Genomic DNA, 23831 nt, shown 5'->3' with positions numbered 1-23831 from the left:
CCAGTTCAGAGTCAGCACTGTTCAACTCTGTGCTAAGGATACAAGGGATGGAGATCCTCCCACTCCCCAATTCTTCATAATGAGGTACCAATTCCATCTCTTTCATGTAAGTATCCTAAGACACCTTTGTTAATGCCATCACTTATGGAGGTGAAATTATAATCTATAAACTGGGGTCACAAACTTACAGATACTGGCACTTGCAGACACTTGAAGCAACTGGCAGCCCCCCATTACCTGATGTTAGCCAATCTTTTTTAAGCAGCCATGGAAAATGTATGTATAATTTAATATTTTGAAAACCAATATTATATTTATTTTCAGTATTTTATGAAAGATACTTCATCTGCATGTGCATGTATAGAGATATGATTTATTGAAATCTAATATGTATGTTTTGGAGTTACATATGGCCATGGTCAGAAGGAGACCATATGCTGTGCAGGGGATTAAATATGGATTGGCTGCATGTAAGCCAAGCGCTTTAACCCCTATACTATTTCTCCAGTGCCAACATACAATTTAAAAGTAATTTTTAGTTCGGATAAAGAAAATGACCTGTTATATTAAAGGATAACCCCTACCTTATAGTGAAGAGTACACAAGGAGATATAATGACAAATGAATATTTTATTATTTAGTCAAAAAATTGCTCCTAATATATATTCTACATAAAATTAGTTTCATGCCCCTGTGAAGTGTTAAATGAAGAACATAACCAAAAGAGATTTTCTTTTAAACGGGGGACATTGGCAGTGGGAATGTCGCACTGGTGAAGGGATGTGTGTGCATTTTATGGCTAAAACCCAATTATGAACATATTTGTAACCATGATGCTTAAATAAACTATTTTTGGTTATTTGGGCCATACCCAGTAGTGCTCAGGGGTTACTCCTGGCTCTGCACTCAAAAATTGCTCCTGGCAGGCTCAGGGGACCATATGAGATGCCAAGGACCAAATTTGCATCTATCCTGAGTCAACTGCATACAAGGCAAACACCCTATTGCTCTGCTACCACTCTGGCCCTAAATAAATTATTATTAATGAAAAAGCATTTAAAAAATTTTTAAAATAAAAAATTTAAATAATATCAGATAACAAAAATGAAATAAACAGGGTTATGGAATACTTGCTATTTTATGTCTTATTCCACTAAATGAAAAAATGAGAAGACAGAGAGTACAGTATTTTACTAATTATTTTTTAAATTTTGGGGCCATATCTGATGATGCTAAAGACTTATCCCTGGTTCTGTGCTCAGAGATCACATCTGGCAGGATTTGGAGTGGGGTGGGGGCTTCCGTATGTGGTGTCAATGATAGAATTGAACTTTTCTCCATGCAAAGCAAGCTTCTGACCCCCTGTACTATTTCTCTAAGCCCTAGTATTTTGTAAATATTATGAGATTAAAAAATACTAAGAACAATTGACATGATCTAATACTACTACTAGAGCTAAAAATACAAGGAGGGAATTCTGATAAAAATTTCACTAGTGAAGATAAAAATTTCATCTTAAAATACTGGAGAGATTGGTATAGTAACTCAATAACAACTTTTAGAGTATTATCTACTATAATATAAAGAAATTACATTTTAGAGGCATAAAAATGTCTCTTCATTGTGAAATATTAACAGTCTAGGGCTATTTTAAGAGATTGGGCCCAGTTTTACCTCACCCTGCTGGGCCTCAATTCTTCTCATCTGTAAAGTATATATATTGCTGTATATCTCAGATACAAAGTAATATAATCTATATGAAAAGACTAGGAAATGTAAAATTCTTTAGAGGCCAGGAATGAACCCAGTAATAGAGTGTGTGAGATCCTGGGTTTCACTCCTAGACCCTTCTGCCTAAAACCCAATGTGAAGTCTTTCACTGCTTTCTACTTCTGTCTAGACTTAAATTCACTCACACACTCATACAAATACCTAAATTCACTCACACACTCATACAAATAGAGGTGTATATTATTCTCCAGAAATTTCCATGTGTGTTCTCATCAATGGCAAATGTGTAAGACATTAAAGAAATAAAATACAATGATATAAATCATCATATCAATTGATGCATGGAGCATGGAGCCACACCAATTTGATCCTAGGCACAACAGAGGCCCCTCAATTAATTGTAAATGATCTACAAACCTCAATTTATGCAAGAGATGTCATGTTCAATTAGGGTCAGAACCAAAATACAATTAAAAAATAGATTAAGGAGAAATTGTGAGTGCTGCCTGTGTGTGTCTGTCTCCTGTCTTGTCGCCTGAACCTCGTGGGAGTGGGCCGAAAAGAGACTCCAGAAAACTTGCTCTCCTGGAGCCTCATTCAAGGGCGGGAACACCAAGGAACTGCTTCATAAAAGTGAAAACTGGCTATAGGCAGTACGTTGCAGAAGTCAGGTCCTCTGTTTGTGACATCAGGCTGGGAAAGTCTTGTGAGTGCTGCCTGTGTGTGTTTGTCTCCTGTCCTGTTGCCTAAACCTCTTGGGAGTGGGTTGAAAAGAGGCTCCAGAAAACTCGCTCTCCCAGAGGCTCATTCAAGGGCAGGAACCCCCAAGGAACTGCTTCATAACTTGAAAACAGGCTATAAGCAGTACTTTGCAGAAGTCAGGTCCCCTGTTTATGTCGTCAGGCTGGGAAAATCTATGAAACTATGCCTGCCCAGTGGGGCCCGACCGTGAGAAATTTTGAGTGCTGCCTATGTGTGTCTGTCTCCTGTCCTGTCGCCTGAACCTCTTGGGAGTGGGCCAAAAGAGGCTCCAGAAAACTCGCTTACCCAGAGGCTCATTCAAGAGCGAGAACACCAAAGAACTGCTTCGCTATGCAACCATGCGCTCATTCTAAGGAAAGAACACATTGCAACAAGAAGAAAAATCACACTAAGAACTGTGCTGGATTACTGAAGCCCAGCATTTCTCTCCAGACTGTCTTCTCTGCTGCATGCTCGGGCCTAAGATTTGATCCTGTGTGAGGCTTCATCCACGGAGGACACCCCTTCCGTGGAGGCAAGTCAACCCACCGTAAAGGGCGGAGCCAGAGGAGCGTGTCCACATACATCATTTAGCCAATGAATACCATCACAACACGTAGAAAAACCCACAATACAAGTGTGACAATGGGGAAATAATGCAGGCCAGCATCAAACATAGAGAATGAAGATGACTATTCTGATGACCAGAAAACGACCAACCAACAAATCAATCTCTAGTGGGTCCGAGATGAAATCAAAGAGGAAATCAAAACTTTCCTGGAAACAAATGATAATAAAGACACAAACTATCAGAACTTATGGGACACAGCAAAAGCAATACTGAGAGGAAAATTTATAGCTTTGCAAGCACACATCAGGAAGGAAGAAGGATCTTATTTGTGTAGCTTAATGATGCAGCTCATAGAACAAGAAAGTGCTCAACAAAAGGATTCAAAAATAGGAAGACAGAAGGAAATAACAAAGCTGAGAGCAGAAATCAACGAAGTGGAAACCCAAAAAACTCTCAGCAAGATGGGAATGGAAGGAACCTTTCTCAATATAGTTAAGGCCATCTACTACAAGCCAGTGGCAAATATTATCCTCAATGGAGAAAAACTAAAAGCCTTCCCTCTAAATTCTGGCACAAGACAAGGCTGTCCTCTCTCACCACTCCTATTCAACATAGCACTGGAAGTACTCGCTATAATGATTAGGCAAGAAAAAGATATCAAGGGAATCCAGGTAGGAAAGGAAGAAGTCAAGCTCTCGCTTTTTCCAGATGACATGATAGTCTACTTAGAAAACCCTAAAGACTCTACCAAAAAGCTTCTAGAAACAATAGACTCATATAGCAAGGTGGCAGGTCACAAAATTAACACACAAAAATTAACGGCCTTTCTAAACACCAATAGTACTAAGAAAGAAATGGACATTAAGAAAAAAAAAAAACCATTCTCATTAGTGCTACACAAACTCAAATATCTTGGAGTCAACTTGACCAAAGACGTGAAGGACCTATACAAAGAAAACTATAAAACTCTGCTCCAAGAAATAAAAGAGGACACACGGAAATGGAAACACATACCCTGCTCATGGATTGGCAGGATTAACATCATCAAAAACGCAAAACTCCCCAAGGCATTATACAGATTTAATGCGATCCCTTTAAATCCCGTGACGTTCTTCAAAGAAGTGGATCAGGCACTTTTAAAATTCATTTGCAACAATAAACACCCTAATATAGCTAAAGCAATCATTTAGAAAAAGAATATGGGAGGAATTACTTTCCCCAACTTTAAACTGTATAACAAAGCAATAGTTATCAAAACAGCATGGTATTGGAATAAAGACAGGCCCTCAGATCAGTGGAATAGGCTTGAATACTCAGAGAATGTTCCCCAGACATACAATCACCTAATTTTTTTATAAAAGAGCAAGAAATCCTAAATGGAGCAAAGAAAGCCTCTTCAACAAGTGGTGTCAGCAGAACTGGATAGCCACTTGCAAAAAATTGAACTTAGACCCCCAGCCAACATCATGTACGAAGATAAAATCCAAATGGATTAAAGACCTCGATATCAGACCCGAAACCATAAGATATATAGAACAACATGTAGGCAAAACACTCTAGGACATTGAGACTACAGGCATATTCAAGGAGAAAACTGCACTCTCCAAGCAAGTGAAAGCAGAGATTAACAGATGGGGATATATTAAGCTGAGAAGCTTCTGCACCTCAAAGGAAATAGCACCCAGGATACAAGAGGCACCCACTGAGTGGGAGAAACTATTTACCCAATATCCATCAGATAAGGGGATAATCTCCAAAACATACAAGGCACTGACAGAAATTTACAAGAAAAAAACATCTAATCCCATCAAAAAATAGGGAGAAGAAATGGACAGACACTTTGACAAAGAAGAAATACAAATGGCCAAAAGACACATGAAAAAATGCTCCACATCACTAATCATCAGGGAGATGCAAATCAAAACAACTATGAGGTACCACCTCACACCCCAGAGATTGGCACACATCACAAAGAATGAGAACAAGCAGTGTTGGTGGGGATGTGGAGAGAAAGGAACTCTTATCCACTGCTAGTGGGAATGCCGTCTAGTTCAACCTTTATGGAAAGCAATATGGAGATTCCTCCAAAAACTGGAAACCGAGCTCCCATACAATCCAGCTATACCACTCCTAGGAATATAACCTAGGAACACAAAAATACAATACAAAAATCCCTTCCTTACTCCTATATTCATCGCAGCACCATTTACCATAGCAAGACTCTGGAAACAACCAAGATGCCCTTCAACAGACAAATGGCTAAAGAAATTGTGGTACATATACACAATGGAATATTATGCAGCTGTCAGGAGAGATGAATCATGAAATTTTTCTATACATGGATGTACATGGAATCTATTATGCTGAGTGAAATAAGTCAGAGAGAGAGAGCGAGAGAGAAATGCAGAATGGTCTCACTCATATATGGATTTTAAGAAAAATGAAAGATTTTTGCAATAAGAATTTTCAGACACAAAAGGAAAAAAAACTGGAAGTTTCAGCTCACCTCATGAAGCTCACCACAAAGAGTGATGAGTTTAGTTAGATAAATAACTACATTCTGAACTGTCCTAATAATGAGAATGTATGAGGGAAATGGAAAGCCTGTCTAGAGTACAGGTGGGGATTGGGTGGGGAGGAAGGAGATTTGGGACATTGGTGATGGGAATGTTGCACTGGTGATGGGTGGTGTCCTTTACATGACTGAAACTCAAACACAATCATGTATATAACCAAGGTTTTTAAATAAAATAAAATATATTTATAAAAAAGTGTGTTAACACCTGAAAAAATAGATTAAAATACTCCGAACTCAACTGCTCAGATTCTCTTATATAATGGATTAGCTCAGGGATCCAACAAAACAAGAGTGGAAGGGGCAGAGTGGTGAGAGAAACTTCTACACCCGAGAGATCAAGGCCCTGGTAAGAAGTTTGAACTCTGAGAACTGTGGTCAGCCCACTGAAGGGAAATGACTTAATAAGGGAGTATTTTAGAAAATGCCTGAGAAGCAATGTCCCAGCTGAGCTACAATCCACCTTGAGTGACAAGAAAGGAAGAGCACCTATATTCCAGAGCTAGTCCCTAAAGAGGAACAGGAAATCCCTTTCTGATTTCAAAGGTCAGTAAATGTCATTTTGTAGAAATGAGAAATAGGAGAAATAGGGGGTAGGGTAGAGAAATAGTATGGGTGTTCAAATGCATGCTATGCATGCAGTCATATCAGTTTGATCCCAGGCAACACAAGAGGCCCCTCAAGCAATACTAAATGCTGCCCTGGATACCCTTGACACCCTTTGGGAGGCACCCTCAAAACAAAATCAAAAAAGAAAAGGATGTCAGGTAGCACTAGCTTTAGTGTGTTAGTCCTGGAAAGAGACAAAAGCCTTTCCCAGTGCTCTGTGGGTTTCTGCTTTGGTCCCATTGAGTAAAACCATCATTGCTGCAGGAGCTTGGAACCCTGAGACCCTGCCTGCCTGCCCAGGCCACCACTACTTCCAATAAGCTGGGGTTATGGAGGCAAAGAAAGGAGAAGTAAAGGAACATGGGACATACAGGCTCAATGTCTTCTGCAACTTCCTGGATCAAGGTCTGCAAGAAGGTGCAGCCACCCTGTCCCTGAAACCAGAGTGGTCCAGTAAAAGAGAAGGATGACCAGTAACATGGTACAGAGCAACAGACAAAGGTGATTTGTGAAATACTTGAATCCTCACAGATGGCAAAAAAGACTGGCTTAGAAAAAAGTTTTGGAAATTAAGACCAAAGTGTGTACCTGCATGTTTTGTTTTGTTATTTGCTAAGTCAAACAGCTCTGCTTCTCTCTTTCTTGCACCAGAACTTGAACATTTCTGTGAGAGCAGGCAGTGGATTTGGAAGAGGTGCTAGAATCTCGAGAACCAGGGAAATTACAGAATTAATACAACTGATGTGATAAGGAGGATGCTGTATTTATACCCTCAGGAATTTTAATTGTTGAGGAAAATGAAGGCTGCGAGCTAGCATCCTTGAGTGTCTAAAACTCACCCAGGTTACAGAGAAATGACGGGTGGAATAGGACATGGGAGGGGATGACCTGGAAAGAAAACGCAGGAGGTGTGAGGTGTGGGTAGATTCCACAACTGTTTAAGGGATGTGCAATGAATCCAGGACTTGGGAACCAAATAGATGTTTCAGATAAAGGGAAATAAATGGCCAGTTGTGAACCAGGTATTATTGGATAGTGTAGTGGATGTATTGGATGGTCACTTGCTTTAGAAAGCAACATTTAAGTCTGAGCAGGTTTGAAGACATGAATTTAGAGTCTGAGTATACCCAAGGCGGCAGTTTCAGACTGGGGTGAGGGTATCTGGGATAGGAGGCCAAAGCATATGAAGTCAACATTGTATACTTTCAACATTGAATACTATCTTTGTATACTTTGGCTGTTTTCCTACAAGTGAAAGAAGCAATCGAGCTCCTCCCCAAATATAAAGAAAATCATCAAGAGATAAAAATAAGAGCATGCCCTTTAAACTGTGAAAGCCAAATACTCTTTGTTCTGATCCTGCAGGAACAAGGATGCATACGGTTCCTCTAAGCCTCCTTCCCTTCTCCAGCAGGTGCCAAGGCTATTCTTGGTCCCCAACACTGGTTCAATCTCATTTTGAAAACTGGTTGCTCAATTGGTACCCAGTCTTGTTGGATCTTGATTTCAAAAATTTCCAAACCAAGGGAAGTGGGCAGTGACCCAAAAGAACCCAACTAGTGTCTCTTCCAGGATTTTGAATCAAAGGAACCAAGAACTAGACTGCCGGCCCACTGGTGTTTAGCCTGCCCGCTAGAGACAACCATGTCTGGTCCTGTCCAACTGAGCTGGCCTTTCCCCTGAAATGGCTCACTACCGAAACTCCTTCCCATAAACTGCTTTTCACTTAATTCTGTCAGAATCCTTTTCAGCGGCTGCCCACCTACAAATTAATTCAGAGGGACTGGACTCAAATTCTTTCCAAGCCATCTTTCAGCCTCAAAAATACCCTTGATACGGAACTAAGATCAATTTTTAAAACCGCTGTTACATTTTTTAAAAAGAACCATTCTAGGCAGAAAAGATTTCAAATAAAAATGTACTTCAAAATGCATGTGCCTATATCATAACTATTTTATACTGACATTCCGGCTTGAGCCCACACACATTGTTTAAAGTTCATTACTGGTATTTGAGACAAAGGGAGAAGTCATAGTGATGTGCTAAATAGGTCACTATCTAAACCTTTATCCTTAATGCAGAATGTTTCTCATTAGCCAGAATAGTGCTAATTTGTGAAAAGGAACTGAAACTGAGAATGCACATTAGCTTCCACCCTTCAAGCTAGGATCCCAGGTTTTTATCTTTTGTTCACCGAGAATACAAAATTCACTTCTTTATTAGAAAGTTTTAAAAATATAAACATCTTAAGTTCATCCTTTTATGCATCTCATTAGGATGTAATTATTAGTTTCTGATTTTACATGATATTAAAAAAATGTTTGTCTAAGTGAAAATGTTCTTTCTGAAGTATCAGAAAAAGAGAAAACTTCGTGGCCTAAAGTCACTAACTATCCTGGTAGAAGTTGAGAATTTTGATAAAATTTGGTAGGAATTTTCTGTTAGGAAACTTGAAGCTAGTTCTCCTAAAAGAAAACACAGAGACATACTGTGATTGATAGCTGTGATGTTCATAGGGTGTCTGGACATGTATAAATCTAGGTGGAGGCACTGGTGATGGGTGGTGTTCTTTACATGACTGAAACCCAAACACAATCATGTATGTATGTAATCAAGGTGTTTAAATAGAATAAAAATTAAAAAAATAAACATATACCCTTAAAAAAATAAATTTAGATGGAGGCAAGGTTTTACTGCAGGTGGGAACAGAAGTTGCAACCAGGGTAAGGGCTGGATAAGAAGAAACTAGAGAATGGGGATGAGCTGAAGAAGACATGAGAAAAACGCGATTAAGGGAATGGATCTGAGTTACCAGGCATTTATTTCCTAGTATTTGCTTACTATGTCAAAGCAAAATACACCAGGATTCTGTCAATCTTGATTTTCATAGAAATTTCCTGAAACATTTCTGAAACAATGAAACAAATAAAAAAAAAAAGCTATCAATTGACAAAAAAGAAAACCATAAAAAAAGAAAGAAAGAAAAAAGAAAATCATCTCCATAGCAGATACATTAACAGAAATGCTGGTAAATGGGGAGTTTTCTGCTAAACAGCCACAAAACTATTAACCAGCTTTAAAATTCTGCTTCGAGCCATTTTCAGTAGCTTGTATCTCTCATCTCCCATGTACTGACACTGTGTGGAAAGAATTTTGAACACACAGAACACCCTCCAAAGGAGCGCATCCCTTCCTGCAGACCAAGAACCAGTTTGCAGGAGGTTGGGACACCCCCGCCCCCAAACTCATCAGTGGAATTCACACCCAGTTTTCTCGGTATGAAAACTGATTTTAATGCTTCCAAGTCCTCTCCAGCAGTCCAGAGCAGTTCACTTCTCTTTTCTGCTCCTTCTCTCCTCTCCTCCTTCTCCTCACCTACCTCTTCTTCTCCTCATTTTTTTGTTGTTGTTCCCGTGGATTTTTTTTTTCTAATTTAATGCTTTTAGAGGATTTTTTTTTTTTAATTTTGATGTCAACACAGGACTATAATGAGACACTCCCATTAGAGAGGCTTAGTTCTAGGGGGCTAATATATTGGGTTAAGGCAGTGCTTCTCAAATAGTGGGGTGCGCCCCCTGGGAGGGGCACGAGGCTCCGTAAAGGGGGGAGGGGGCGTTTGACCTCTGCAAACCCTGTCATAAGAAGCTAAACCCCGTGTTTTTATGTCTCTGTTTCTGGAGCTGAGAGTTGCTGTGTCCTGTTTCAAACCCCGCTTTGAAAAGCTATGCATTACAAAATGTGCTCGTTGTAGCCGTTAATCCAGACATCACCTCTGATTAAAAAATCAGCTCAAATTATTTTACATATTTTTGTTTTGCAGGTTAAAGTTCCTTTTTTAATAAAGATACTATTTACAGTCGAGCGGGAGGGGGGGGGGGGCTGAAAATGTTTTCTTCTTCCTAGGGGGCATGACAGAAAATAATTGAGAAGCACTGGGTTAAAGGAAGAGAAAAGGATGGTTCCCAGAAAATTTCCCAAAGAAATCCTCCCTTAAAGTCAGGGGCACATAGCCAGTCACACCTCTGAAAAGGCAATGAGGGGTGTGAAGAGTAGGAAGAAAATCCTGGCAGAGCCAAAAAACACAAAAGGCTAAAAGTACACACAGAGCTATGAAATCTATGCATAAACAAAATTAACAGGCGACAACTTACTCTTTTCTCCGCATTTACAGATATTTATATTAAGTATGCCACAAACAAAGGAAACCAAAGGCATTCTTATCAGCTGCTCAAGTTTCAAATGTATGATTAATATATTTTTCCACAGGCATAACTTTGTAGGATGAATGAAAACATCAGGTGTCAAGGTAAAAAAGGTTCACATTCTGTGAAACATTTCAAAAGCTTTCCAATTAAAAGAAATTGGGGGGTTGGTGTGATAATACAGGCAGGACGGCATTTGCTTTGCATGCAGCTGACCAGGGCTTAACCTTGCATGCCATTTATTCCTCCAAGTACTAACAGGAGTAAAGGCTGAGCCAGGAGTAACTCCTGAGCATTTCCAAGCATGCCCACCTCCACAAAACAAACAAACAAACAAACCCCCCCCCACAAATTTATGCTTTACAACAAGAACATATTTTTAATTTAATCTTACAAAGATAAATGCAAAGATGTTTGAGTAGCTAATCAGAAGTCAGGCTAATATTTTTATTTCATTAAGTTAATATTTATAAGTCACGAGTGGGTTATCTATGTGTCAGTTGTAACAGTCTTACATTCGTATCACAGGGATAAATGTTATTGGAATCACCTACGGGATAATTACATTGACTCTTAAATTAATACTTAAATAGCTTCGGTTAATATAATTTCCACCAGATAAAGTGAGTCACAATTCTTACCCATACTTTTCAGTTGTCGATAGCTTGTTTAATGAGCAAAGCAAGATGTAGAGAGTCTATTTCCTGATATACACACACTAATAAAATCATAAAAGTTATTTGGGTATGTTTTATGTTTCTAAAAAGAATAATTCCTAGTTATGTAAAGGATATTTCTCCATTCTAAGCTAAAACAGAGATAAAATGGTTCTTGGTCATACAATATATAAAAGAGTTTCCACATGAAAGGAAAAGAGAGATGGGTTTGAAATGACTTTCAAGTACACATATTTGCAGTGAAAACTAAAAGCATTTTCTTAATTTTATACATTTAGGCTTCATCATGATATTGTTAAGAATAACTCTACCATCACATGTTATATTTTCGAGTAATAGCCATAGTAAATTAGATAGGTTTACAACTTTTTATTTATTTTCCACGTATTTTTAAATAGAGCAAGAAAATAAGTTTTAGGATGTGAAAATGGCCTTTTCTAAATGTTAAGAATTTCCAATGAGTTGACTGGTCTCTGGGGGCATCTACTGGATATTCCGCAAACTGCAGTCACATCATGTAAATTTGATCACTTTCATTATCCATCTTAATACAGATATAATTTTAATTGATATGCAAATAAGGTGACACTCAAAGCAGATAAATGTAAAGTTATGCATGGCATTCTACCACATCCATCTGGTAACAACAGAACATGTAGCTGCCTATGAGCGTAGTTTTAACAAATACTCTGCTATTAAAAATGTAAATAGGGCAGTTTTCAAAACAATTCTCTTGCTTAGAAAAACAAAAAATATATATTAGAGGTAAACATATACATATTTAATGGATCATTTCTGTGAATCCAAATAAAGTGACTATGAAAAACACTTTTAAAATTCTGGTGTTTTCCCTAAAACAAATTCTTTCTGCTTATCAGTATATTCACAAATTATAAAATGCCCAATAGCCACTATTTATTTTTCCTCATGACTTCATTTAACTAGATATTTACCTGTTTCTACCCAGGAAAGTATAATTTTTAACTTAAACAAAAAATTTATTCCTTTATTAAAATTAGTCATTAGAACTAGAACTAATCATTAAAATGTATTGTTATTAATTTCTCCAAAATATTTGAGAACTTCCTTAAGAAATAATCACACAATCAATGTAACAGTTATTGCAGCTTCAGTATACTTTTTACTCATATTGAAATAATTTATTTGCAGTATAGCAAATACTATAATGTGAATTTGGTGTCACTGCCATTATATCAATTTTGTGGTAAAATCTATTGGACATATTTTCATCAAGTGAAAAAAAATTAAGAGACTTGAAAAATAGCACTCTGTGGGTAAAGTTCTCGCCTTACACAAGATTGACCTGGCCTTGATATCTGGCACTCAATAAGGTCTCTGAGCCCAGCCAGGAGTGATGGCTGAGTACAGAGTCAGGAGTGAAAAATAGAGAGAAAAAATTACATATCAATTGTACACTACTTGAATTATGCTGTAATAAATCGTATACATTACTAAACTTTATACAAAATTCAGAAAAGATGAAAATAGTTTAGTTTAATTACAAAGAAACTACAAAAAAGTGTATAAATTAGCTTGTTTCTGAGCATTTCACTAGAATTATTATCTAAATAGACATATCACCTATAATTATGAAAACTAAAATTTAACATAAAATTTTATCAAGAATTAGAACAGAAATATTGAAGAGGAAGTATTTTGATTTAATGCAAATTTATCTAGAACATAGATTTATCCAGAAAGCTGAAATTAATTGATAATAACAAAATAAACAATTGAAAAAATGAACTAGAATGTTTGGTGACTTTATAAATGATTAGAAATATACTAATTTGAATCCTCTAAGTTAACTAACATATACAATATTTGTTTTTAATTTTTGGAATGTGCAAAATTTGTATGCTAGTAATCAATATTAGAAGTCATATAATTTTAATTCAAAAGTAGATAAATTGAAAAATCACCTTTTGGAGAAGACTGTTGAGCTCAAACTTAATCTTTAATTCCCTTTTAAAAATAATAACTATAAAGTTTACCTCACAGAATTTTGTCAGTGAAGCTAATGCAATTCATTCAAAATAAATGTGTTCAGCAAAAAATTTCTAATAGCAGAATGAGATTTTACCTCAACATAGAAAATTTTACTTTTAGGAGGAAATAATTTTTTTCATTTATTATGTTTAGAAATTATTTGTGCATTTTGGTAGCGGTTCTTCCTGAGACTAGTCAGCGTTATCAGCTATTTAGGATACGTGCTGGTTGACTGTTGCCTCTATGAGAAGAAAGCTTGAATTATGAACTAGTCATAATCATTATGAACTACAATTATGGTTTATGACTTATGGTTATTCAGAAGACTGACCCCTGCAGAAGCTTTAAATAATCCCCTTAAAAGTAAAATGTGATTCTTTTGTTTGCATACCCTGGTAAAAATTATTTACTCATGTGATTTTCCTTTAATCTAATATTTGAAGTAGAGAGATTGACATCAACCAGGAAAAATACATTATTAATCATACAACATAAAATGCTGACAAAAATATTTGTATACAGAGCTGTGCCTACATTTTTTTAATCTGAAAACTCCAAATTAAGCAAGTTTTAAAAGCTTTTTTTTTTAGAAGATTAGTGAAAAAGATTACTAGATGTATGAGGTTAATTATAGGTGCAATATTTATAAGTGATCTTCATACTTGAAAACATTCTAGAAATTCAATTTTTGTTAACAAAGAAAAGTTCAAAGCCAAGTGTTAGACAGAGGAGGGTTAAAGGTTCTTTATTAGTAAATGTTTTCAGTAAAAGTATTTCAAATCTTAATATGACACATTAAAATACTAAACACTGTAAGTCAGACAATTTAATTAGATTTTGTGCTTTTCTTTCAATTAGCATGACAATTTATTACTTATAGGAAAACAACATTATATATCTAATACCTGATATGTTGGTTACAAAAATTAATAAACATTAACTAAAAAATAAAGCCTGAAAATGTCTCAGATTTTGGATAGAATTATAATGATATACTGTTGAATACTGTGATAGCTTACACCTATGTATCTAACAACATTAATATAACAAAAAAGGAGGGGATATTCTTGCTATTACATGATTATAAACAATGGACTAAAAATGATGTTTTTCACATCAGGCTAACTATAAACTGTTTTTTTTTTCATTGAAACGATTACTTATAATTTTTCCACTAATACAAAATCTAAACATCTGATAGCTACATTGTTTCTTAAAACAACAAACCGGAGGAAAATTCTATTATTCAGAAAATTCTATCTCAAATAACATCATTTCAATGTTTCCTTTGGTCTCTAATCTTACAATCTTTATAAGTAAAAGAACAATCAATTTCCCCGTATAGTTGAGTGGTGTCAGATTTAATAAGTTTAACTGGAACAAAACAAAATACAATTTTAATAGAAATATAAAGCTGGAGAATATAAAGACAAAACTCAGTCAAAACAACAAGTTGCATTGAAAAGAAAACTTGAGCTCACTGGTCTCTTTTCCACTAAAGTATGTCAAACATTTTATCTTTGCAAGACTTTGACGAGTTTTGCAAGTAAAATTCTGTTTCCTCTACACTTGATAATAGTCATGAGAATCTGTAGTTTGCACCTTCCCATTAAAAATGTATTGTATTTTTTGAAATTATTCACCCCGCCTTTTATCCAGATCATGTCTTTGAAAGGAGGAAGTAGATAATAAATAGAATAATTCATGATTTCCCATTAAATATGAAACTTTCTTTTGCAGAGTTTAGAAAATGAAGTTCTACATAATGTACAAAAGTTGATTAGAACTTTTTCAAAAACCTTTTCAGGAAAAAATACTTTCACATTAAACAAATGCATGAGATGTCTTTGGGAAAAGCAAACCAGTCAATTCTTTATATCTCTAGTTTTGTTGTATATGTTCTAACGTTGCTCCTTCCAAATGGATATTTTGTTATAATACCTAGGAAGTTTCAGAATGCTGGCATAAAAAATACCATACCTTGGGTTGTAATCATGACAGTATCTAAAGAAAATATAACTGATGTTTAAATTAGGGAGGGGAAAAAGTCACATAAATAAAAAATAAAAACAAAATACTGTGCGGGTACTTTTCAGCAACAGAATAGATGACAATATATGGTAAATAACAAAATCTGTGTTTGTATTTCTTTTATGGCACATTAAGTGTGAAAGTTTGTTTTTCCCCAATTAAAAACTACATACAATTATGAAGTATCTCTGTGAAAGCTGTTAGCTGTATCATCAAATGCACACCTTTCTGCCTTTTGTTTTTTATGACTAAAATTAAGAGAAAAATTAAATAAACTAATTTGGGTTCATTCCAGCTCTATTATTTTATAATTTTTGGAGAAGAAATAAATAAGAAATTTAATAGGTGAAATTTCAGGTTCTGATTATTTTAGGACAGCAAGCTTTGGGTTTTGAAAAGTTTCTGTTATAGAACAGCAGTTACTCTTTCCACTGAGCATATTTGAGTTTTCCTTACATCAAAACTATAAACCTAGATTTTCATCTTTTAAACTTAAATTCTCCAAAGATAAATACTAAAATGTAAGACGAATGAAGAAATCTCTGCTTTGTGCTCTAATCACCATCAGAATGTAGGTAGACATGCTCCTATGAAGCAGGAAAGCAGGTTTCTCCCAGGCTCGTGCACAGTGAAAAAAAAAAACTCCCAGATGCGTGTCCAAGCGAATTGAAACTACAGTCAGATAGATCACACTGATACTGGTGGGACCATGATTGTTCATCATTATCATATTTTCCTGAATAGTGTATTCATTTCATTGCAGCAAACTCAAGCACTGTGAAAGTTCCTGATGATAAATAGGAACTTGGAGTATAACAAACTACATATAGGCATCAGCAAGGATATTGTAAAAAAAAAGTAAATGTATTTGTGAGAAGTTAAAAATGAATTCATACTTATAAACACCTAGCCAAAAAGAAAGAAATAATAAGGAGACTAATGTTCTTCGAAGAAGAGACTTCATTGGTTTCTTTTGTACTTTCACATAATAGCACAAATGGAAACAAAAAGAAAGTCTTAATATAAAAACAGAATATATGTATAAAAAGAGACATACAAAGACAGAAATCATAAAGATATTAATTTGCTGAGAATTATAACAAGAATCAATATATGCAATGGCACAGTTTCAAAATGAGCAGAATGGGATAAAGTGCTTATAATGTTTTTCCCCAGAAACTTACAAATATAATAAAGGTAAAATGTTTGAATTAGTTATTAGCTTTATTAAAATTATAGCCTCAAATTAATTATTAGATTCTGAAAGATTTCTGTCTTCATCTCTACCGAATAATAGAAAATATATAACCAATTTTGAACATACACATAATATAGATAAATATTGACCATGTACTGGCCACAATAAAAATCATACAATTTAATATGCAAAATCAGTTATTTACTCCCTAATCCCACAACTTTCTACCCCACACCAAAGAAAAAAAGAAGAAAGTAACAAGAAAATGCTATCAACCTGAAAAATTACAAATCATTTTTAATTTATTCATTGCCTAAAGAAAAAAACAAATTTCATGCCTTCAAAATAGAAAAGATACAAAATAGAAAAATATTCATATATCAAATCCTGGAGAAAAATCATTCAAAAGAAAATTTATAATTTAAATGCATTTGCTAGAAAATAATAAGAACTTAAAATGAGTAAAGAATCTAATGTTCAACTTAGAATAAAACCCTAACAAAATAAACCCAAAAAATGAAGTTGAATAGGGAAGAAAATAAAACCATACATTACTAAGAAAAAAATATAATTAATCTAGAAGCAAAATATAACTATTTATATGAAAAATAATAGTTCTCTGAATGAACAAAAACAAAAAGTAGGCCAAATCATCAAAATAATGCTGGAAAGTATATTTCTGGAAAATAGTACTGTATAATACTGTAGTAATAGGTAACTTTAGTATAGGATAATATAGTTCAGTATAGAATAGTAACAGGTAACTGACACTGTATTTTTACAATATGCAAAGAGATTAAATAAAGATATTCTTATATTACCTTATTTAGAACTCAAAAATATTTTGTGAGGTATATTTTACTATCTTCATTTCTTTTTTAAAGGTGAGGAATGGAACAGGGGATTTAATTAATAAGTGAAGATTATACTCTGTGAATATTGGAGCTGAGCTATCAAACCCCGCGTACCCTAATTCTCGAAGACACATTATCTAGCCAACATTATTTTTTTTCTAGATGGGGAAAATTTTATAGGTAGAGAGAAAAGAACACTATTGGAAAATATCACGGAAAACTTTATTATGATAAACATAAAATCTGTATTACCTGTATTATTTGGCCAGAGGAGGCTTAGAAACCAATTCAAATAGAAGTTTTAACTTTTCTAGTCTCTTATTTTCCACCAACTAAGGAGAAAAACTATTGAATTTTACAAGATCATTGTACAAAGCTTTTTCAGCAAATAATAATAATAAAAAAATACTCCCATCTTATCCAAAATGCCCCAGAACATAAAAATGATGAAGAATTATTTAGTGTCTTTTACAAAGTACCCAAAGTGTAGTAATGATAAATTATGTCAGTATCATTGCAATTTAGATGAAATATTCTCCATACTTGTCACTTCCCCAAAAAAGAATTCTGTTGGCTCATCTTTTGCATCATTTCAAATGAGAGAAATGTGCTTTGCTATTGATCTTGAAGTGGGGGATCTGGCAGGGGGGGCTAACTAAACTGTATTTCAGCACTTCCTTTGTTTAACAATACATTTCTTTGGTTATCTTAGTTGTAGGAGAGCACATTTTTTAAATCAAGTTTATGGGGTTTTATGGAACTCTATTTGGATGACAAAATGACAGTGTTCTTTATGAAATAATTATTAATGGATATTTAGAGGTCTAAAAGTCTGATATCTGATGGATCTTTGAATTATTTCCTTTCTCGCTTGCTTATTTCTTCCTCTATGCAACGTTTTCTACTTAATGGTCCTGCTTTTCTTTAACATTAGGTTTCCAAGGTTACGTTTCTTAATCTTTCTTTGATGTGGTGTTTGAGAATACGAGGGACCCTTTCCAGGGTTATTTTGAGACTCACTTAGAACAGAGACTAGCAGTCTGATCATGCACTGTATCTTACTTGTTTCTATCTTGCCTGAAATAAAGACTAGCTAAGGCTTTATGAAAAACATGCCAAATGCTCCTTTTATTGCTCCTTTGCTGTGTAAAACTCGATTGCATGGCTTCATTTTGTCTCTGTATTTTTAAAAAGTAAGGTCACGCAATCATTTTCTTTTGGAATTTAGAATCAAGAAGAAACTTATCTCTCTTGATCTGATGCATCTGTTTCATCAGAGAATGAGAATTCAATGGCCCATTACAGCCCTCATTTTGCCCAGGAATCCAGGAATCCATGAATTCATGTTCCTTCAGGGGCCTCCATTAATTACAATTGCAAGACAGTGTATTTATATATATATATGTCCTTTATCTCCCTTTCATTTTCTATGTGAAACAGAAAATGCTTTTGATAAGTTACTCTAGTAATTTCTAGAAAGAAACAAAAAAGTTATTGTATGTGAGAACAGTCTTGAAGAATAAGACACAATCCCAGCTCTCCAGTTACTAGCTCCTGCAGAATACTTTTTATTAAGTCAGTTCACAGCAACAAAGATATTTTCTGCAAAGACAGTACAAGCATATTTCACACGTGTATACCTATAGAAGTGCATATATGTAGATATGAGATGAAAGTTGGAAAGCACTAATACTCAAAACATGCTACTTTCTTTATAAGAATGAATTGTTTCTCAACACCTGCTCATGATCCTGCCTTCATTATTATTCTTTTTTATTTTTCAATTGAGGAAAATAAGACCTATAGCAGTTTAGTAACTTGGCCAAAGTCAAGCAACTACTTTGTTTATATGTGTAAAGTTGAGTGCAGTGTGTCTGGATGTTGAATCCTTACTCTGTTGTAGTATTCTTAGTGTCCAACTAATTAGATTAACTCTGGATAATGCATTCTATGAGTTTCACCACCTTCTCTATTGTGAAGGACAGTGATGTTTCCCAAGAATTAGTCACAACCTATAGTTGACAATTAGATGAAAAAACAGACCACATGTTGGGGTTGAAGCCAAGCTTATGCTCTCCACATTGAACGCCCTGGGTTTACCCCTGGCACTTTTTCACCAAAGAGAGGCTTATGATCTTGTCTATTCCATTCAAGCATGAGCTCTGAATACCACCATGTAGTTAAGCATAGAGAAAAGAGGCATCCCACAGCAACAAACAGGTAAGCTGAGATCAGAAGACAAAGTTTCCCAAGTATTCAAGGTTTAAAAAAAGGGGGCAGTTCAGGAAAGGGAATGTATGCAGAAATGAAAGGATAAAGAGCATCATTCATGGGTCAAGTATCTTTCAGCTACATCCTGTAACAAGTGCTGAAATATCCATATGGGCACAGGGCTATAATACCAAGTCTTCCTGAAAGGAATTCTCTAGGACAGGAAATAAATGAGCAATAATAATGCAACACTCCACGTGCAAGAATGAATACTTACTTGGGTGCTAGATACTGCAGTTCTTATTACAGGGTACAGCAGCAAGTTTAGCAAATATAGGCAAGTCAGTTAGGAGTGAGTAAGGGTTATTCATAAAATGATAAAGGAAACAATGCATTAAAGTTAGAAGATGAGAGAGAACTTAGTATAGCTAACTGTGTAACGAGACAGATGATACTAGGAAAAATCAGAGGCTAAAAAAGTTAGAACTGCTAAATACCCATTTCAGATAATACAGATTCTGTGCTTATTATGATCATCTACTTTAACATGGATTCCACAAGGAGATTGTCTAGGACAATGCCTGCTCTTCTGCATATTGTTGTGTGACCTTGGGTAAGTTATTTGATATCTGTGCTTTAATTTCTTTAGCAGACGTTCTTTAATTTCTTTAGCAACTACCAAAGCTTTTTCCTTGGATAAATAAATAAATTAAGTTATAATGGAGCACTTCAAGCAGTATTGCCCAATAAATATTAGTCACTATAATTTTAACAATTAATAAATCTCAAAGCAGTAATGGGAGCAGAAAAAAGTCTGGGATATTGTTTGATTTGGGTTCAAATTATTGTCTGCTTTGATTTAAACACTGTTACAGATATTTTGGGCTCAAGTAAACAAGATGTTTTCTTTTTTTTAGTTTCTCAAGGCAGTTCAGAAAGAGTCATCTTAGATTAATTCCTTTACTTACACCCATGTTCCTTCCATTATAAGCTCTGCTTTCCCTATCACCTTAGAATATTCTGAATCAAACCATTTGTTATTATTTTTCATTATATCTACCATGATCATGCCATTATCACTTTTACTTGGGCTGTTGCCCAGGATATAGCCAGAGCTACCTGAGTAATCTTTTCAAATTAAAACACAACATGCCATTTCCTAGTGTATAAAGGCACCAACGGTTTCCCAATATACCTAAAGTATAATTTAAACTCTTTGAAATTTTTCTGACCAAATAAATTCTGACCCCTTAAATGATACATGTGTAATGAACACAAAATTTAAATAGCAAAAGAACTTGTGAGAGAGTCTTCTCATTGATTACCTAGTAGCTATAAAAGATACTATAGCAATTAATTAGTAAATTAATAAGTCATTTATTTTAATTAATTTAAGATCAGAGGAAATCCATACTAGTGAATTTTCATCAGCCAGAATCTTTAAATAGAAAAATCATAAAAAGCTAGTAATTAGAAATATATTAAGCTTTACTAAAACATTTCTCATTTTCTGTCATATGAAAGAGAGCAAGTCTTTATTTCCAGTGCCATGTAAACACTCTACACACTGTATTATTATTATTATTATTATTATTATTATTATAGGGACAGAGACAGAGAGACTTCCACTACAGTACAACATATTTAAAATACTTAGGGAATCATTCCAGTGAATGCAAAAATTGCTTTAAAAGTTTCACAAAATCAATGTTGTAAATTTGTATTTAAAGCATTGTGATTTACATGGTTGAGTCTTAGTACTTGCACTGTTTCAGCACCAATTTGCCACCAGTGTAAATCTCCCTTCACCAGTGTTCCTAGAGTCCATTCTGTTACACACACACACACACACACACACACACTCAAGCCTGCCCAGCTTACCATCACAACAGGCACCGTTTTATGTTTGGTTGTTAACCAAAGATGTAATTTAAACTGATATGGTAAAAGTATCACCTAAAACATTTAACATTTGAAATTTCTCTCAAAATTATATCTATCTAAACAGCTTTATTTAAATAGAGTATGATATTGACTGGAGTCTAGAGAAAATGGTGGCTTAAGACACACAAAACTCTTTACCTTCCAATATAAACAACAGTGCTACTGATTAAAAATTTTGAAAATTTAGAAACTATTGAAATCTATTCAGTGTCAGTGAAAATATTCAACAATAAATATGGTTTGTTTGGGGCCATTTTCAACTTTAAAAAAATGGCTTCCCATCTTTCCCACCCTCTGATATTCTAAAATAGGAATCTATGAACTCATTCCTGGACCAACTCTCATGCAACTTACTGAAACTAGAGTAGACTATAAAGAAAGACATTGTACTGCAACATAACTCTTCTGATCACTGAATGATGCTCCTGATTATGGATACAAAGAATATGTGGCCTGAGGAGGGACAGCCATTATTTCATATATTGTAAGCCCCTCCTCTTCAGCTGAAGCAATTTGTAGGACATTTAATGAACCAGTGATTTTCTGTCATAATTTTCCTTTCTGCTCCTTTCACAAAGACAGATATAATAATAATAATAATAATAATAATAATAATAATGTATATATTAAACCTAAAGCAAAAGCATGAATTTCTGGGGAAGGCAAAGTTACTGATTATCAGTGTTATCATATAATTAGATTAAATATCCAATTTTCAACAACAATAGAATCACATGACATGCAAATGGAAAGTATGATCTAGTTGAAGAAAAAACAACTGAAACTGTCCTTGAGAAAGACTACTAGGTCTTCTAAGAAAAAGACTTTATTATTTATTTGACTGATAAACTATACTTTATTGAATGTAAAACTTTTCTGAGGAAGATAATTAGGCAAAGACTTTAAAATAATTTACATAAATATGCTAAAAATAACATAAGCAAGATAGGAATAAAGTCCAGAACAAAGTAGAAATTCTGAAGAGTTAAAGAAAACCAAAAACCAAACTTTCTTCTAAAAATTCTAGAGTAAAATAGTACAATGATTAAGATGAAAAATTCACTAGTGATTCAATGACATATTTGCACAGGCAGAAGAAACAGTGGCCTTGAAGATAATAACTTTGAAATGATCAAGCCTGAGGTAAAAAAAAAAAAAGAAGAAATAATTCAAGAGACTGATGAGATATGACATGTACTGTGAGAATTCCAAGAAGTAAAGGAAAAGCGAAAGAAAGCAGTTATTTTCAGAAAAATGACAAAAACTTGACTTTGACAAAAATCATGAGCTTCCAAATTCAATAAATTCAAAGCAGGAAACTCAAAGAAGTCTATACATTAAATTCAAACCATGAAATGCAAAGCAAAGATTATAAATCTTGAAAACGAACAGAAAAACAACTTGCCACACAGAAAGAATTCTCATCAGAAATTTTGGAGAGCAGAAGGAAGGGTACTCTCTAATTAAAGTTATAAAAGGAAGAAAACCTGTCAATAAATAATCTTGCCCTCTGAAAATGAGGGCGTAATTGAGCTATTCCCAAATAAAAAAAATCTGAAGGAGTTCATTACCATTGACCTATCCCTGTGAGAAATGATTACAAAGTACCTGAAGTTCGACAGTTAAAAAAAAAGTATACAGAGTGGCCAGAGTGATAGCACGTGATAGGGCATTTGCTTTTCACACAGCTGGCATAGGACGTACCTGGTTTGATCCCTGGCATCCCATTTGGTCCCGCAAGCCTGCCAGGAGTGATTTTTGATTGCAGAATCAGGAGTAAGCCTTGAGCACTGCCAGATGTGGCCCCAAACCAAAACCAAAACAAAAGGGTAAAAAAAAGTATTCAGAGGGGCCAGAGCGATAGCACAGCATGGGTTGTTTGCCTTGCACACAGCTGACCCAGGATGGACCTGGATTCAATCCCTGTAGTCCCATAAGGTCCCCCAAGTCAGAAGCGATTTTTTGAGCACATATCCAGGAGTAACCCCTGAGCGTCACCGATGTAGCCCCAAAACAAACAGACAAACAATAAAAGTAAAAATACAGTAACTTAAAATCAAATGAAAAAATGTAAAGGTATCAATCAGTCAAGAAAAATATATAGCTAATTATAAATGCTAGTATTTTTGTAATTATTTGAAAATGCACATTTTAATTTCTACGTGATTTGAAAACACATAGATTTGTGGAAATAAGTATTAGTTAAAAACTAGTGTTACTTTATCTCTTATTTCTAACTCCACATTCTGTTTATTGTATAATTTAAGATACTATTGCATCAAAAATTATTAATGTATGTTTGGGAGCAACAGAAAAAGAAAATCTCTGTTCCTTCACCTAATTTTTCTGTGAACAAGAACTCCTTCAAAAGTATTTAAACAAAAAAACAGTTTATATTATATTTTTGGTCACAATAATGTACAAAGATACAGTTCTAGGAAACATTGGGAGGAGTGAAAAATTAGTTCTGTCTCCTT

General features: G+C 34.7%; 1 protein-coding gene across 1 annotated transcript in view; it reads right to left on the bottom strand.

The window, feature by feature from the left end:
- Window positions 1–23831, bottom strand: part of TTC29 (tetratricopeptide repeat domain 29) — a 215425-nt gene that overhangs the window by 183407 nt on the left and 8187 nt on the right. The gene's annotated exons all lie outside the window — the stretch shown is intronic.

Source organism: Suncus etruscus, chromosome 3 (genome assembly GCF_024139225.1).
Source record: "Suncus etruscus isolate mSunEtr1 chromosome 3, mSunEtr1.pri.cur, whole genome shotgun sequence".
Classification (NCBI taxonomy): Eukaryota; Metazoa; Chordata; class Mammalia; order Eulipotyphla; family Soricidae; genus Suncus; species Suncus etruscus.
Note: the sequence above shows the minus strand (reverse complement) of the source record. Positions and strands in the feature narration are given on the sequence as shown.